Source organism: Anthonomus grandis, chromosome 5, assembly GCF_022605725.1.
Source record: "Anthonomus grandis grandis chromosome 5, icAntGran1.3, whole genome shotgun sequence".
Classification (NCBI taxonomy): Eukaryota; Metazoa; Arthropoda; class Insecta; order Coleoptera; family Curculionidae; genus Anthonomus; species Anthonomus grandis.
Window position 1 is genome coordinate 21,734,889 of NC_065550.1, and position 19,977 is coordinate 21,754,865.

The following is a 19,977-nucleotide window of genomic DNA, read 5'->3' on the forward strand; positions in this document are numbered from 1 at the left end:
ATACTACACATAACAAATCGCATTATAAGGAAAAATTTACTATAGTAAAAATAAATGAATGAACTATTTATTTAGCATCAATGCTACATAAAAATAACTATAAATAAGGTAGTAAAAATAATACAAAAATGGAATGTTCAGTGGTAAAAACAAAGGTAAGAACAAAACGAGTATGACTAGAAATATTATTAAAACTATATCAATAGAATTTAAGCTATGGATAAAATTGTAAAAATAAACCACTAAAACTAAACCTAAAAAACCAACTTACTATGCCCTGAAATCATAGTAAGCCTTAAATTGATTTTAAAACGTTTTAGTTACCACAAGTAAACTGTTGAATCGAACTAAGCCTTTATATAAGACTGAATTGAGCATTTGACTAGTATTGCAATTATCTATTAGTATAAAGTCTGCATGGTGTCTAGTTTGGTAACTATGAACATCTCCAAGGACTCTAAACTTACTACAGATTTAGCGAGGTAATAAATAGCGTTTTAATATAAATATAAAAAACTAAATTAAGCATTATGCGTTGACATCATGATAAGAACATTTAACATTATGTAGTTACACAGTTACTAATAAATTATGAAGTTCATTTGCATTTCTTGTAAAGTTTTGCTACATGTATCATTGTATCATAAGGAAACTAAACAACCTTGAAATTTTTAAACATTTTGACCATATATTTTATATATAATAGAAATAATATTGGCCCAAATACAGTTCTCTGTGGTACGCCATAGTTAACACAGACGTAAACCAGTTAAAGATATTATCCATAATTTCCAGTAGTTTAAAATTTGTCTATCACGAGTTTCGAATGTTCTTTTAAAATCTAGGAACATTAAAAAATATCTTAAGACAGTCAGAAGTTTTGAGAAAGTCATCGCTACTTAACGATTACAAACTCACAGGAGTGATTGCCATGATACTCTAACTAGTTGGGAACGATTAGTGCATTTTTGTCACAATAATCATAAGATTGCTTCTTTACGCAGGTCTTTAGAAGCTTATTATAGACAGGCATATTGTTAATACTATCTTAATTATTCGGAATTCATTGCCCTCTTTCAAGTTTTAGCCTTTGAAAACAGGAAAAATAGTAGACAGTTTTCACACCTTAAGGAAAGTACTCTTAGTTAGAGAGGTATTAATAATATGTAGAAATCGGTCACCAATAGCATAGGAGACATTATAGAAAACTTTCTTTAATATTCCACTTTCACCACCTCCGATATTTTTTTAATTTTTTAGAATTTCTTTCATTTTTAACTTGGTAACTTTGAAAATAAAATTTTGAAAATATATGATGTCCAGGTAGAAATATAAAATTGTTTAATCTGATAAGTTACCTATGGTATATCTTGTACAATTTCTTTCACACTCTAAATAAATATCTATTAAATCTATATGATATATCTGCTTTTTCTTAGACTATTTCTAATTTAATATTAATTTGCTTGAGTAGATTTTGCTTTTTATATGGTGAAAGGGTCTTTACATCTATTACAATTTTTTAGAATTGCTATTATTGAAATCCACAAATTTTCCAAAAAAAAAATTATTTTTTACTCTATTTATTTTATTTACAAGAAATTGTCTTTATTTTGCCTCATATTCATTCTCGATATTTTTATATATACTTATAGAAACTCTTTGTATCTCGGCGATTATCCATTTTTGTTAAGACATAATTCTATCTTTAAATAATTTCAACTCTTTGGCACATTATTATCCATGATAATAGTATTTGCGAATACGTTTACATCACAGAAATTATTTGAAGCAGTTCTTCTCGTTATATATCAGAGTTATAATTTTTAAATGATCTTAGTTGTTAATTGATATAGGTTATAATTTCAACAGGTTAACATTTTTGGTTATTTAAGGAAATTAACAAATTTGGCCCTAGATGTAAGGTGCATCTTATGTGGTAATAATTAATCATCGGTAACTATATATAATCAATCAATTATTGTATGAGTTTTAAGAACAACAAAGATGGTGTTTTAACATTTTGTATAAATCTATTTATATAAATTTTATTTTTAACTTTATTGCTACAAAATGTATTTTTATGCAGATCAAAATTAAAAATCACTGATGATTATATTAGTACCAATTTAAGCAGTACCGATCAAGATAAAAACTAACTTTATCAAGATAATCGTTAAGAGAATCCAAAAATGTAGCCTCTTCTCTTTGGGGTGGATGATATAAACCAGAAAATAAAAAATTTGGGCCAGAGCCTAACACTTTAAGAGACAATAACAAGGCAACTTTCAATATTTTCTATTTTTTTAATTCTATATCTATTATCCTATCTAATCAGCGATCAAAATATCCCTGTTCTACAGTTATTACTAGTACATTGTTCCAATTTGTACCTATCGAAAACCAACTCACATCCAATATTAACATCCTAGATAGCATAACTTATATTTAAACTAACATCATAATTGTTATTAAGCCAAAGACAATTTTTGCACCTTGCAACATTCACATTATACTCGTTAACTACATTTATCAAACACTTTGTTTTCTTTACACTCTTTAAATAGGTGACTTCACATCTCATTTTTGTTAAAAACATGATAGCAATTCCATTTAATGTTCAACTCTTCTTTTTCGAATAAAACTTCATAAGTATTTGCATCAGCTTCTGCTATCATTCTAAATATATTGCTTATAATAGGATTTTTTATAACAAATCTAATTTTCTTGCTAGTATTACTCTGCAAGTTGTTTTAGTTTGTTATTTTTAATACAATAATATTATCAGTTAAACTATGTTAAACAGATGCATTCATTGATACGATGTTTCAAGCCTTTAGCTGAAAATTGCTACTTGGTACTTCGTTGATTGCTTAGGTTCCTGTAATTTTAATACTTCAATCTTCGAGCTACAGTTTTCCGCCAATAACATATCTATTTTTTGGCTGAGCTTTCTTTTATTTTTTACCCAAAAAATTGCAATGTACCACTATAATTGATAATCTGTTCTCCAATATTCTCAATTCTGCTCCTTTTTCTCGTACGTTTAATCGATTACACACTGTACATTGTACAACCGATTTTGCATCATTAAACTTCTTCTAACGCTTTAAAGATTCATTAACAAGATGGCTATTAAAAGGTTTAATTTAATTTATTATTACGAGGTCCAGAGGTTGCAATATTAAATGCAGTCGGTAAAATATTTATCGTCACTCAACAGTAAATAAATATGGCGGGTTTATAAATTAACATTTAATTTTGTCTTGGTATCACTTAAATTGGCTAACAACACTAATAATTTTTCATAGCTACTGCAACTATAACAGAAAGAATGAAAAACAGTTGTTTTACTAAAATAAATTGCGTTAAATATATTAATATTTACCTAGAGAAAACTTTGAGAAAATATTTTATCTGGTCTAAATTATTTCAGAATCCTTTAAACTCATGTTCCAGTTTTAAAATACAATAGTAGATCCCCGCGTCATTATTTATAAATGATCCATTTATAATAACACCGCAATCTACAGCCACCTAAATAATGAACAATCCCAACTAACATTTTTGAAATCCGTCCACTATATAATTAAATGATTTATTAATAAGCGGCCACTAATTTTAATACGAACCGTTGGATTTTTAATAAATGTATTTCCTGCCCTATTACATTATCATGCGTTATTCAAATTCAGAGCTCGTTATTTTACTTCTTTATCTATTTTACATGCGGCCTTCCTCACATATATCATCTTATCTTCGAATGTTTTCTGAAATACTTTTGAGTCGCTTATATTTAAATGGTATTTATTAACCGTTGAAGCTTTTAAGAAATAGTGAGCTGTTAGATTTTCTTTTTAAGGCCTGGGTTATTAACCTTTTAATTTTCATATGAATATGCATGTCATATTCAATTACGTTATGCATCAAATTTTTTGCATTTAAAAGGAAAAAAGAAACTATCTGGCAACCGGGTAAATATATTTATTCTGCCCATGCTAGTGTTGTAATCTGGTAGTCCTTGACTCGTATATTTTCATATCCGCGTCCCATCTTTTATAAGCGGATAACCAGCTGGTCGTGCTGGTTGGTATTCAAGGTTGCCAGGCCGCGATGGAATCCAGTTTACGAATCTTTAAATTATGGCCAGCCCCCAGGTTACTGTGTCCGGATTAAAAAACGCTATTGTCTTAATTTTAAAGAGCGATTTTGATACGAATTACATATTAGATAATTTTAACTGCAAATAATTTAGTATAAATGTGGGTAATCTTTAGTTGTTAAGTTTATACATCATAGATAATATAATTTAACAGATTATATGTTTCTTTTAAATGAATATTAATTAATAATAGAACAGTACCACTTCTTTTAGAGTTTCTAGTGTATTTAGTAATATTAGCTGGTTGAGCCGAAAACGAAAATTATATCTTATAATGGAGAATGTAAGCAGTTGTAATCCTGTAGATTTTAGTAAAAAAAAAATTATATTATTTTTGCTTTAAAGATTATACGAGTGGTCTTATAATTAGGTAGGAATTAAGACCACTCGCATAATCTTTAAAGCGGGACCTATTTAAATTTGCTAAAGGTGGATCTAGGGAAATATTAATAAATACAGAAAAGAATACAAAGTAGAACACTTTTATATTTACTTTACTCAGTTTTTATTTTATTGAATATTTAGTGTGATTTTGTTTACGAAGCTAAATTTACGAAAGTTTTCTTTTTTTTCAGATAGATTTTTTCTTTAAGTTCCAAATTCCTCCACGATCAAACAGGGAGCATGATGATCTGGAAAACAAAATTAGTTCAAGTGGGTAGAGCCTATGGCTCGGAATTCTATCTTATATATCTAAGTAAACCTCATGGATTCAGGAGAATGTATAAACTAGTCTTGCATAACACTATTTAAACCGGAAATAAAAGACAAAAAGCAACGGATACATATAATCACATACAACATAAAAAAAGAGAACAAATTAACATCTTAAAGGGTTAGAAGAAGAAATTAAAAATATCAAATGCGACATTCTGAATCTTTGCGGAAAGGTGATGCACAACGACATATTACATACGAGAAGAACTCAGATAATCACTTCGCATATATGGGGCCTTGACAATCATGATTCATAAAAGGCCTCAATACCTGATAGCAAAATCTTGTGCAGTATCAGATCAATCAGATTATGTATGTCACCCTTAAAATCAACAAGCGATACAGTATGCAAATAATGCAAAACTAGGTTGCAACAAGCAGAGCAAACAACCTTAAGATAAAACAATTATACAAAGACATAGCACTTGCAAGAGAATGGAAGAAGATATACTTCACAGTCGTTATGAGAGACCTAAATGCGAAAATTGGGCAGAGCACAAAAAAAGAGAAAACATTGGTAATTATGTTTCCTCTTTCAGTCAGAGGGAGTCAGAAATAATAGAGGCGATATGTTAGTTAGTAATTCTTAACACCGAAGACTTATATTGCCTTAACACATTTTATAGAAAGCTTCCCCATAGCAAATAGACAAGGCATAGCATAAATAACAAATTAAAAAATGAAAGAAACTATAATTTCTTAAACTGTTAAAAAAACTGTCTAGATGTCACCGTTTTAAGTCAACTTGATCTCGGTGGCGATTGCAGGTCAGTAAGAACAATTTTGGAAATTAAATTAAAATTAAACAGAAGAAAACTATTCAAAAAACCAAGATTTCTGACAAATGAAGATTTAGCAGGAAAAAAGTCGAAGGAAAGACCAAGAAAGAACTCGAAGAAATCCATCTTTGCTCTAAGAGACCTGCCCAAATGAAACAGTAATAAATCAAACTCTAAGTCACTGGTCTCACATATGTTTAATACAAAGTCAAGATATTTCGCTTGTACTAGGCAGCAACAGATCTTTTTGTGCATTAAAAAAAAGAGATAAAAAACACTACATCTTACAAAGGGTAAAAATTATTAGTTAACCAGATAGGACGGAGAGACAAATGGTTATCACATATTTACTTTTCCGAATTTACTAGGAAAGAAAAATTAGATAGCAGAATTTAAAAAAAGGATTGCACTAAGATGGGACGCATGTAGGAAGATGGGCTATATCCTTAAAAAGAAAAATATACCAATAAAGAGAAAGGTGTATGATAGCTGTATCCTACCAAAGACAACCTACAGACTGGATTCCACTCAGATGGGTTGATGATCTAAAGAAAATTGCGGGTAAATGTTACAGATAGCACAGGATATTCAGGAGTGGAGCAGCAATGGCTAAGGAAGAAAAAAGAAGATATATAAAATAAATTTTACATTTAATACCATATACTTACTTTAAAAAGTATATAAAAAAAAAGTATTTCATAAGTAGTATTTCTAAATAAGGCATGATTGTATTACTATGAAAGAATTATATTAAAAACTAAGAATCTTTTCTAAAAATCTTCTTTTAGAAAAAGGCTTATTATTTTTAAAATGAATAGGAAGAAAGCTACACGCTCTTACAAATAAGTATGTGTATATTGTTAAGATTATTTTATTTAAAACTTATTAATTTTAAAAAATCATCTGACGGCTAAATTTTTCGAACTTCAGTAGCTAGATTGTAGGAAAACTATTATTATGAGAATTTGGAAATGTGTCACTAAGAGAAACACAACTAAAAAATTTTAGCATATTCGACTACCAAAGAAGAACATGGGAAGAACATGTCACCTTTATAAATTTAAATGAAATACTCTACAAAATTTAAAAATTGTTTAATAAATAGCAATCAACCTATAAAATATTAACATTATTACAAGCAAGAAAAGAATAAATTTTGCTATTTTATCCTAAGAATATATTTTATTCAATTCTAATTTTGCTTGTATAGTTTTACGTTAAAGGAAAAATAAATATATATTTTTTTAAATGCATAAAACAAGTTATAGACCCTAAAGAAAAATTCAATATTAGTTTAATATTATTTTCTTATGTATTTTATCTCGAATTGTTAAAATTTACCAAGATTTTTGCAAATATAATATTTTACAGCTTTAGAATTTTCATTCGCATTAGGATTTATTACCCTGTATATTAATATAATTTAAACAATACCTTAAAACCTACATATATATTTTATGTATAAAATGTACACGTATCTATGGTAGACTATGCTATATATGCTGAGTTCCACTCAGCATTTTATTTATTTTGGTTAAATAGCTCTAGCTTATAATATATTTATAGAATTTCAAATCACATGTATGTTAACAAAAATATTAATAATTCAAAATATACAAGGTTAACATTTAATTAAATTAACACATTTAATGAAAAATATTGCATAATACTATTTACGTAGGTGATAATTCAATTTTTGAAATTCATAAATCGCACCTTTTGACACTAATCTCGATATCGCATATTATAGATTTCCAAGTGCTCTGTTGCCTTTTAATTAAATTAATTTAAATAATCCCGCAGTATAATTTCGCAATAAATCACTTATTAAGCCACTTATTTTTATTTTGCGGCTATTAAAGTAGTTAATTTGGATTGTTTTTTTTTTAAGAATAAATTGATGTAGAGTGCAGTTTAACATTCAGCAGTTAAAAAATGTCCTTACATTTTAAATAATTTGAATATAGCGGGTCTAGTAGCATTTTACTAAAAAGAATTGACACATATCTTGCGTATTTAGTAAAATATTTTGTGTTTTAATAACTACTAATTAAAAACTAGAAAAATTAAAAGTGTTTTAGTATTCTTTTAATAATTTACTTCTAAGTATAAATAGAAATAATTCATTATTTTCTAACCGCGTTATATTTCATGTAGCTTTAAGTTTCCCAGCGTGATAACATGAACTAAAAATAAAATCTGAATAAACTAGTGGCTGCATCATAAACTTTTTGAACAACAGTCTTTTATACTTAAAAGTTAAAAAGAATAATCCGCAACACGGCAATTATTCTTTGAAGCGCAAACTAGAAGAGTCGTAAATCAAAAGAACTTCTTCAGCTCATTTTAAAATGAAAATATGTAAGATTTTGATGACACAGAAAGTGCTTAATTAAAAAAAAATACTGCAATATTTAATCGTGTTATGCAATAAGAAACCCTTGTTTGATATTTTAATTATTTGCTGCTTTAAAATTTAAAAAAAACTAATTCTTTATAACCGTATTCTTGGCAAAATTTTTTTTAAGTAATCTATTCAACAAAGAATAATAGTAAAAACAACTCATTCTATAAATGCTACTAAATTCAGTGTTTTTTTACAATGTTTCTGTTTTTAACAACTAAAATTAAATTTTCTTGTTAATTATTAACCGCTACATCAGAATTAATCATTTGAAATTTCTTAGCTTTTTACCAGTTTTTTACACTTTTTTTTATATTGTTTATTGGGAGTATTTTTATTTATTTTTTTAATTTTGGTTTTTTAATTTTAATTTCTATATTGATTTTAAATTGCTATCTTTATAAAGGAATTACTGTAATAAGATTAGGCTAATTAATGATAGATCTGCTCGAGTTTCAGCATATAATAGATTAAGTTTATATATTTTGTTTATTACGAAAACTTTTATTTTAAATACCTAATTTTAAGAATATTGTGCCCTTGGAAAGCTTAGAAAAGTAATTTTACTTAAATATTTAAAATTTAATATTTTCTATTTACTTAATTGTAGAAAAGCACCTAAAAGTACCCCACCTATTGCTATTTTTGATTTTTAGCAACATTTTTACTCCTGTTTACAAGAGATTTATTGAAACCAAAATTATTTAACGCTCTTTACCGGACCGAATAGACACGCTGTATATAAAAGCAGTTCGAAAACAGTCGTGCAAATTGATTTAAAAATTTATTGAAGCTTTTACCAATTGAAAAACTGTTAAAAGTATTTTTAAAATAACATTTTAGGCACTTAGGAAAATCAAAACATAAAAATGTATTTATTAAGTACCTGCTATATTTGGACGCGGTACTTTAGAGGGTAGATTTATATAGAAAGCTAAAATTATGGCCTAATTAGTTTGTTTGTATTTTAAGGAGTTTGCTATAAATGCAGGATGTTACATTAAGGCTACTATACTCTAAAATTTATAGCTTTGAAGAAAAAGTGAACAAAAAAAGTATTTTATTTCATCACTAGGACCTTAATATCAGTATGACATACTATTTTCTTAAAGTTTAATATTCTTTCTATAATAAGATATTCACTCAACAGATTTATTAAATACAAATCAAGGCCTATTTTTCTCTAAATAAACAATATTTTTTATAATTTTTGATAACTTTTACAATAAATACGCTCATCTATTATTTAAAAAAATACTCCTTAATGACCTGTGTGCAGAATTCATTCAAACTAAAAACCCATTTAAAAACAAATTTATAGACTTTACGACCATTTTTTGTGACAATATTAAAATCGCAATTATAGCTATAATTATAATAAATTATACATTCTTCTAGTAAAAATTAGGTGTAGAAGACCAAAGGCTAGATGCAGAAAGACAATAGGCTACTGGACATAATTATAAGGTAAAAAAGAAAAAGTAAAGGTAAGTGCTAGATTCTGAATTAAAATAATGTATTTAAAATACATCATTTATATTAAATGATTTATTGTAATATTGCACTGGACATGTGGAATCCAACAAAATAATCAAATATTCTTAAGCCCACTTTGGTATTTTAATTTAAAAAGTAAGTTATTTATATAAGTCTATTTAATGTAATATAAGAGAAACCGAAAACTACATAATATAGTTTAAAGTCCATTTTATCTTTTATTAAGTGAAAGTTAAATTATGTATAAGATTTTTTAATTGGTTACTTAAATGTTTTTATAATATATAAAGAATATAAAAGATTTAATAAAGATTATATATTTTTTAGTTTTATTTTTTTTTTTCACTCGCTTGGACTTAGATAGTATGAGATAATATGTACATGTATAAAATAGTATAATAGCTTAAAAATTGGTAGCATTACGTTACTTTTAATTAAATTATTAAGGATTATCTAAGAAATAAGTAGAAAAATAAATTTATTAAAAAGTCAAAATATTTTTTTTTCCTTAATTTATTACAGTAGCTCTACTTTATTCTTAGAAATATAGTTAGCCTGGATTGATTTATCTTTTTAAATGTTAATTTTAAAAACTCACCTGGTATACTTTGATCTTGCTACAATTTACCTGAAATTGAAAAAAAATCAATGAATACACTTACACCTATTTGAACTTATATTATTATTGGCAAATACTAATGTCACTATAAAATGATTTATATGATGCTATTTAATAAAGAAAAATGCATACGGCGTTTTAATTATTTTTATAGTTTTTATATATTTTTTTGCATATAATACCTTAATTTATAAGAACCAAATTATATTATCAAATATAAAATGTAAATATTTTTTAATCCAGATGCAAGATTGCAGTCTAATAAATATAAATAATATAAGAATACATTTAATCATTTTATTTGATTTATTTAAATATTTTTTAAATTGCATATTTACAATTAAAAATTTAGCAAATTATTAGCTTATAAAACAGACCAAGATGATATATTTTTAAATCGTAAATTTTGTACAATGAGTATGCAAAGAATCGATACGAGTGTATTGGTCACCTGATACTTGTCCTTGTTTAATACATGATATTTCTAAATAGAATTATCCTTCTCCAGTATATTTGAAATGTCTTTCTTGAAATTTGGTTTGCAATCATTATTTTAAGGTAAGATAATTTGTAAACTCTAATAAAAAAAACAACAAATTTTACCCACTTATAAGGCTTTCTGCAGATTAATTTAGAAATAATATGCTTATCATTTTCTGCATCAATATGTCCAAATTAAATGTGATATCCAGATTCTATAAACCTATTAAATAGTAATCCTGAAACTGAATAAAAACCACACAACGTATTTCCAAATAAATATACATACTTTCCTTATTTGGCATTGTAATAATTAAATTAAATTTCCTTGATCCCTTCCTTTAAAGTATTATGAATAACTCTTCAGATGGGAGTGTGATATTCTCTATTAATAATAATAAGTTAAGTAAAAATATGCAAATGTCTGTTATAGTGTAATATTACTTACTAGTTTCACCATCAAAATTTGTTGGTTGTCTATATTAGACTAATGTCTTATGGGTATAGACAAAACATTTTTATGATATTTTTAGTGATTCGTTAAAAATTTTTTTTTTACTGCATCCTAATGATAGATAATTAGATTGTTGCTATATGGTAGTGGGATTCATAAAAGTGATGAAAAGCAAACCTCAAATAGACCAAATTAAAAGAAAAAAAAAGTTATTGGTATAAGGTTGTGTAAATTTTAGCAATACATTAGTTATTTATTACTCCCTTGATTTATATTTTTTTATGGCTTTATTTCTAAAATAAAATGACATATAAACAAAGTAAATTCTACAAAAGACAAAAGGAAACCTACAAATTTGACATCGAAATACGCATGGATTAACCTACAAAGCTGGAGCAAATTCTCTTAAACAATATTGTTTATTAATCATTTTTAAACTGGACCTTGTTTAAATAATTTAATACACATATACTAAAGTGATTTATCAATATTGCGCGTTTATCAGTCACCTACACAATAAATTTTTTTCTATGATCTTTGATATTATAAAGAATCTCTATTAGTTTCTAAAATCCTTATACCTAAATGAATAAAAATAATTATTCTATTGCCTAATAATTTGCAGCAGAAATGTATTTATGAAGGCATACAAATTCGTTGTGCATGATCTAATGATTCAAATCCTAGATATTTTTTTTAAATACAATAAACCGTTCTGTAAGAAATTAATATAAAAGTTATTTTGAAAAGTTAAAGTTGCCTGATTATCTTTGTAAAGTACCTATGTATAAAAAACCATTAAAATAAGAAACAGCGACAGATACATATTCTCCTTTTAACCTGACTTTCTTAAAAGCTTCTGTTTGAGATCTTACAGTAAAAGATGTAAATCATATTCTTCCAACAATTAGCTAACTCACTAGGCAACATTTCTATTTAAAATGATTTAGTGATCTCTCGTATCTCGCAGGTTTAACTTTTCCAACGAAAATCCAGAGAACCGCAAACTATTCAAACTCTGAGCAACTTTTGACGGGTAAATTCCCCGAAAACGCAGCTTTTCCCCAAAAACAATCCCTCGAGTTTTGCAGGATCCGCAGAAACATGTTTCCCTTATTCAACCCGGACCGAAATTTTAGGCCCAGGGTTGACGCCAAAGTGGTTTAGGAGATTACGCTTCGGCCTGGATATAATGCAAAGGCTCGGTAATCCAATTAAATTTATAACGAAGAATGGAAAATAGTGGAGGTTTTGTTACTTAAACTTTTGTTCTAAACACATTTTATGTTGTATGAAAGAATATACTTCTTTCTTATGTAGTTAAGATCATATTTCGTTATAAAATATATATTCCAGTTTTCTGGGAAAGCTATATTCAACAAATCCAAGTACATTGTTTCGCCATCAGACCTGCCTTTATAATAAATCTTCTCTATATGTATAAAATTTATATATATCTGAAAGTGAACAGTGGGCGATTCCGCTCACTCGAGACACAAATTCTAGGGGTTTTTATCTTATTTTTCTTCCCCCGTCTTTCCCAACAAAGATAGATCACCCCGCCATTCTTGCAATTTTCCTGTCGTATCTACGACCGTAAATCTCCAGTGATGTATCGCCAGTTTTGGAGACTCGGGGGGTGAGTGTACACGAACCGGCAACCGGGGCGAAGATACTTCGAATAAAGAAATATGATGATATCCAGGCAATTTGGATGATATCGCTTAAAATTAGTTTTTATGGAGGCACTGGTGGAAAAAAGAAAGATTTTCAGATGAAAATTTATACAGAATTGCCTCCGAAAATGTACGGATAAAATTATTAAATGTGTCAGGATTTAAGGAGAAGTGAAAGTTGAAAAAGAAAATACATTTAAAATTTAAGATTAAATTGAAAATAAAATACTTTATAATATTTTTCTTAGAGAAGGTTTTATTTAGCAAAGCCAATAATAAGAAATAAATTATTATCTTCAAATGAATTCTTATTTTACTAATTACAACAATAGATCTTAATTATCCACCTAATTGCAAGACTCACAGACTTCTATTTTGGAGAAAAGTAAAAAAAATAATAAACCTGGCATAAAGCAATTTAAATAAAAACCAGTATAATGAAATACATGATTTATAATACAGAAAAGAGGATCGTGCCCATTTTGGTTATGCATAATTATATAATATTCCCTATACCTATAAATATTTTTTTTTTATTTTCTCTTTTGATTAAATGATTGGTATTATTCTTTAAGTTAAAAATAAATAATTAATTTCTTAATTTCAAATATACATTTACCCATCTGATATAAAATGACATAAAAACTTAGTAAATGCTACAAAAGACATAAAGAAACCTACAAACTTTTAAAAACTTCTATTTTGGATTTAAAAAATTGGCTGATTACAAAAGGATGAACGAAAGGGCCAAATTGGGGCAAACAGTATATAGAAATATATAATAATTGCCTCTAGAACCCAGCGATCCTCTCATTTATATTTAAGTATTAAATAGCGAAATGAACAAAGAACAGGTAAATCCACCTTATAAATAAATCTCCAGAAGTAACAGAAAAATAAAGTAATTTAGGATAATTCATTATGACGATAATAATTTACTAGACAAAGATTAAATTAAAAAAAATTAATTTAAAAAATATTGCATATATAGGTAAGGGAAATGCTAATTTTAAATAATATACAGTAGTCCTCAAAGAAATACTTGTGAATATTAGTTTTTACTTTGTGTCACATTACTACATTAGAAGCAATATAGACTATAAACCTTTTGTATATATATTTGTAAAATGTTAAAAAAGAGATTAAAAATTAAAAAAAATATGTAAAATATCAATATTTCAATTTGTTGATAGAACTATAATATTATAGAAATAATATTAAAAATATCAAAAGAATATATAATTTAAAAAAGGTTTATAAACTAGAATTGATTAAATTTTAGAATTTGATTTAAGTAATAGCTTCGGAAAAAACTGAGTGAATCAACTAATATTTGTGTTTATACTCTTGAAAAAATTTAAAATAAATAATCACAAAAAGGATAATACGGAAATCTAAATAACAAAACCATAGGGAGTCGGGATATTTCGTGAATCATGTCTAACGGAATATACTGATACTTATCCTTTATTAACTACCTATTTTTTTAGTAAATAATTACATTTCAAAATCTACTAGTCCAAGATGAATAAGTAATATTGCTTATAAGCATTTTAAAGTTTATTTATTTATATATTACTAATTATTAGTTTAAGATTTATGACATATATTTAAATTAAAATAATATGTCCTGCATCAGTAAAGAATTGTCAAAAAATTAAGACTAGTTTTTTACATAAAATAAATTGCAGGGTTGCCTACTAGGTTCCAGAGAACACGATCAAGTACAAAAATTGGTTTTAATACCAAGAAATACTGTGGTCGAACTACAAGAAGCACTAAGTAAGATATACAGCGTGATTTAAAACAAGGTGCTGATCCTTAACAGTGGGAATCCTTGGGTAATAAGAATTAACCAAATCTATTTCGGATATATACCAAGTACTAACTGAAATTTTAAACAATTATTTTTTATTAAGAAATTCCTATTTTTAAAGTAGATTTAATTTTTTTTAATGTTTGCCAAATATGTACATATTATCACAAATATTTTTTAGAAGTTTCTAGTCTTAAAATTAGTATTTGAAAAATAATATTTAGGATATCATAAGTACAAAAAGGATATAGAATAATTAAAATATTAAATACCAGAAAAATGCAATTTATCTATTGTCTCCCTAATAAGGGCAATAAACCCAAAATAAAGGACAAAGTTCTCCAGTAGAGGCATCTCATATACTTACTGAAACCTTATCAATCAAGTTATTGAATTATGAAAGAAAACTGAAAACTCTTCTGGAGCATTTTAGTGTAGACACTAAAAACCAACAAAATAAAAAAATACATTAAGAAAAAAGTTGATTTTCATGTTATATCATTAATACTTGTAATTTTTTTAAATAATATTTATTAGCGCATAAATTACCTATAAACTAGTTTATTCTAGTATGTTTTCAATTTAACATACTGTAATCATGGCATGGATCTGGCAAAAAATATTGCTGGATTTTAGTTATTTAATAAAAATTAAAATGTTAAAATATAAAGATTTTGTTTAGTTTTTTTACCTCAAATAGTGACGGCTCAAAAAGATTTCCATTTGCAGTAAATTTTTTGATTTTCGCTTGGAAATATTTTAATTAAGTCAATATAGTCAGGTTGATCTTAGTTATGGCTTCCTTGGTTACTTGAGTTAGACAGTATGTTTTTTTGTATATAAAGTTTCGATATATACACTTTCGAGTCTTAAATTGAAAAACCAAAACTGTCTGTGTCAGACAGTTACAGCCGCGCTCTTTCAGTTCCATATAACTTATATAGGACTGAGACGCCGATCAAGGCTCATACGGCTATAGTACATAATTACCTCTGAGACACCACAGATATGTCATGCGGCTATTATTGAAAGTAACTTGAGACACCACATTTATGTCCCACGGCAGTTAACGTGTTAAAGTACTAAAATTACAGAACTATATACATATTAACTATTTCAACGTGAACTAAATAAATGAACTAAAATATTTTAATTTAAAAAATATTTCAAACTAATTTTATAAAATCAAATGTCCTTTTCAATGCAACTGTAACTCATTGTAAAAAAAATAAAATCACTTTGAGGGAAATCGAACGAACCAGGGATATTTAGTATGCGACTCAGATACTATAACAACTACGCCGGCGATTACTGCATTATGTGGAAGCAAATTTTAGGAGCAGATATGATTATATCATTATACTATTCTTTACTTTTTAATTATACGCATACCTGCCTGTAATTTCCTAAACTAAAGTAAACTTTTTAATTCTGAAAAGTACGTAAAATGAATACTTTACTAATACTACTCAAAGAAGATTTAATTTATTTATTTAATAATTTTTATTTGGGAACACAAACAGGCAATTGCCCCAAAAATGTGTTTCCATATTACGTTCGTCGAAATTAAAAGGTATTTTAATACATTAAAAAAAACTGAAATCTAAATACATTGCTCTTATCCAAAGCCCCGATACCTATTCTAAATCTATTTTAATTGTTAATCCTGTAATTTAGCTTTACGTGTTTTTCATAAATGGTAAAAATTCATTTTCTCAAAGTACGTATTAGCAGACCGCAATATCCTGGTAATTAGTGAATTTGCAAAGCAGTTAGTATGATGCGCAAAAATCACAGAATCACTAGGATTTCTTAAAATTCTTCATCGCTATTGGTATTCTTGACAATCAATGCATACAATCGATATTGGCATTATATCATTAATTGATTCATTCATTATATCATTAATGATTCACCGATAGTTTAAGCGAAATAATTTAAATTTATTTCGTAGAATTGCAACATGATCATACTGCATAGAGTTTCTTAGAGATAGGGACCTTAAGAATTTGTTCTGTAAACGTTCAAATTTATTAATGAAGACATCATGTCCAGGATTGTATACTGAGGAAGTAAATGATAGTTAACTGCTAACATAGGCATGGTAAAATGTAATTAATATATTATTATTTCTTAATTATTTGCTTTGTCTGTTATTTAATCCAAGCAATTTTAAGGCATTGTTAGTAATGAAATCAACATGTTAATCAAACAGTAATTTTTCATAAAAAGGGAGTAAGAAGATTGGAGTCTATCGAGATTAGCTTGTAGATCAAGCCAATCAGTAAAATTACTGACATTCCTATAAACTTTAAACTTATTAGCATATAACAAAAAATTAGAAGTTTTAATACAAATTCTTATGCTTTTATTAATTATTTATATAACTAATTAATACCAAAGGTCCAAGATTGCTTCCTTGAGGTACTCCGGAAGTTAAAATAAGCCATATTAATTACGTTCCATCCAGCGAGACTATCTGTGTTCCTTCATAATAGAATTTAGGCAAAACCAGGACGAACCCACTAACGCCAAAATCAGGCAATTTCTCCACAATAAAGAATGATCAATTTTATCGAAAGCTACAGTGACTATTGTCCATGTTATCCAGAATATACTGTATGTTGTTCTGGTAAAACATGTGTTATTCTGGGTAAAGTAATAAGAAACTTTTTTTAACAAAAGAATTGCTCTCTCTTAAGTTACGTGGTTCTACTATAATTTAAAATGCTATCGGAGGTTAAAATTTAGAGAATAATCAATAATGAAAAAATATTTGTTAAGTTCAACGGAAATGTTTATCAAGTTTTTTGAAATTGTTCTGAGACAATACAAAATATATTATTAAAGAAAAAAGATCGCAAGGGTTGCTGCTAAAAATTTTATAAATATTAAGTTTGTATTTAAATTCAAATTTTAAACTATTTAATTGAGACTAAAATTGTATTAAAAAAAACAATAAATTAGAGTTTTTTTTGGCATCTATTTACTAAATGCATCTCGAATAGTAAAATAAGCGATACATAAACTTACTTAAAAAAAAGTATTGTATGGGCGATGTATCATCGCCACAAATATAAAAAATATAAAATAAAAAATATTAAATAAGAACTGCAGTGTGAATATCTTAGTATATTGAAAGATTGAATCTTCAATTAAAAATTAAATGTAGAAATAGATATAACCTATTCGAAGAGTAAATATAACATTCTTATTCCTAACGCTTTTAAAAAATGTGGCATTAAAGTCGATTTTCCACAAGTAAATATCGATACTCTCATAATATCACATCATAAGGGAACCGTCTTCATAAACATAGAATAGGGGATCTTAACAATAATTCTAAAAGAAACTTGAATATAAATGTGTATGTGAAATTAGTATATATTTTCAAATCTAAATACTGTTTTGAAAATTCTGTGAAAAAGTGGAGTTTTGTCTATAGTTTTACTAACAGGACTTATTTCATGTTTTGTTGCTGTCTTGGCAGAAAAATCGCATAGTACACCTATCTATAGTTATTATATATTTTTAATGATGACATTAGGTAGGTTAGTTTCCAATATGGCCAAACTGTCTTTTTGAAGAAGTCAACATCTAAGTGGTGTAAAATAAGTGATGCAAAACTGATATTTGTTTAATAAAATAAAATTATGCAAAATGTTAAAAATTTGTAGTTTGAAACATTAAATATTAGGAATCTACTAAAATTTAAATTAAATAAAAATACTTCATATTAGGTAGATACCTTTGCTCTAATAAAATGTGTTAAATAAGCACTTCAATAGCTCATAAATAGGTCATACTACTTATATCTAAGCCATACTCTATTATTAATAAATATTTATCATGTAATTATTTTTTGACGATGTCACTGGTGGGGATTCCTTTTGTCCGCGGCATCAACAATTGGATCGAGCAGCATTGCCATATCATCATCTTTTTCTTAAAAATACATTATCTACGTTAATAATTTAACGTTGACTATCGACATTATTAAAGAGTATTTTATCATACTCTATTTAAATAAATATTTTATTAAGGAGGAACAGTAGTATTTTTTGCATCTGTCAAATTAAGTGACAAATTTTTATGGTAATATAAAGTATTTTTTTCTAGTTTCTATACAAGCATTTAGCGTCACAGATGTTGCAAGCAAACAAACTGCCCATAGTTCCATGGCATGCTACTTCTAACCTTTTAATGTTCTAAGGTGAAAAGCTGAACTGCAGCCAAAGGTGCACGAGTAGAAAAGAATTAGTATAAATTATATAAAAAAACAATCTATTATAAAATCTAAAGTAACAAGCTCTTTTTGAAAAAACCGCAAACCTTCCCTAAACTAATTTAATTGCCTGGCCTCCCTACAAAAACCGACTGGCAATTGCAACACAAAATAAGAAGCCATAAATAACAAAAGCACCAAAGTGGCCTCTTACAAAGAACACCATCCCCTCTCTGTGGCATTTCATTTAGAAACTGGCGACCGATTAATGCCCCCGCACATTTTTAATACACCATCGCTGCCGCAGAAATGCTTTATGAGCTGGTGACATTTTTACATTATCTTTCTAGTGAAATTAACATCCTGGGCAAAATAAAAAAAAAGGGGGAGATTATAATTTTGTTAATGTCTTGTCGGTGACTGTGCAACACTTTAGAAGATTCGCCCCTTATTTTGCCCGAGTTTGTCTTGTGCAATGGGCGAGATGTTGGTGAATTGATAATTTTACTATTGTTTAATGAACTGTGAATTATAAGGTGTCGGCAAATATTAGAATAGCTTGCTTAAGCTGTATATTTTTTTTTAATTCAAAATTGCATTCTTTTATTAGATCTACAGTTGTAAATATTTATTGAATTAAATATTTTTATTTAGTCTTAATATCCGTTTCAGTATGGCTTCGAAATAAATTGCAAGACTAAAGATGCTTTTTATGCTGCTATTTTACTATGAAAACAAGAACACGCTAGCAGTATTTTTAGATCTTAAAAATGCTTTGATATGGTTAATCATTCTGTCTTATTCGAAATAAATTATGTGGGAGTTGCAAGTAATTAATTCATTTAAAAGATATTGAATAGGGAGTTAAATGTATATAGCGTATATAGCATTTAACGTATATAGCAAAAAATCATTATTGGAGTCATGACGCTTTAGAACGAATTTTATCCCTCGAAAGTAGAGTAGATATGCTAGTGACATTCTTCTATTAATTAGGGTACCCACTTGGTCACCCCTTTAAGTTAAGTTATATACTTAATCAATACAAAAAAAAAAATTAAAAAAACTAAATATATAATAAACACAGTTAGTTTAAAATTCATATTTATACTATAAGGGTATAATAAAAGAAGGGTAGAGGTAAGAAC

The 19,977-nt window shown here is 27.1% G+C and overlaps 1 protein-coding gene across 4 annotated transcripts in view; it reads right to left on the reverse strand.

Moving 5' to 3' along the window:
• The window catches only part of LOC126735974 (homeotic protein antennapedia-like), a 419,235-nt gene that overhangs the window by 291,163 nt on the left and 108,095 nt on the right, over positions 1-19,977 (reverse strand). For 2 of the 4 annotated variants that reach the window (XM_050440104.1, XM_050440102.1), the window contains exon 2: positions 10,158-10,187. The exons of the other annotated variants lie outside the window; for them this stretch is intronic. The gene's annotated coding sequence lies outside the window, so the exon portion shown is untranslated. The remainder of the gene's footprint in view (positions 1-10,157; positions 10,188-19,977) is intronic. 4 annotated transcript variants of the gene reach the window in all.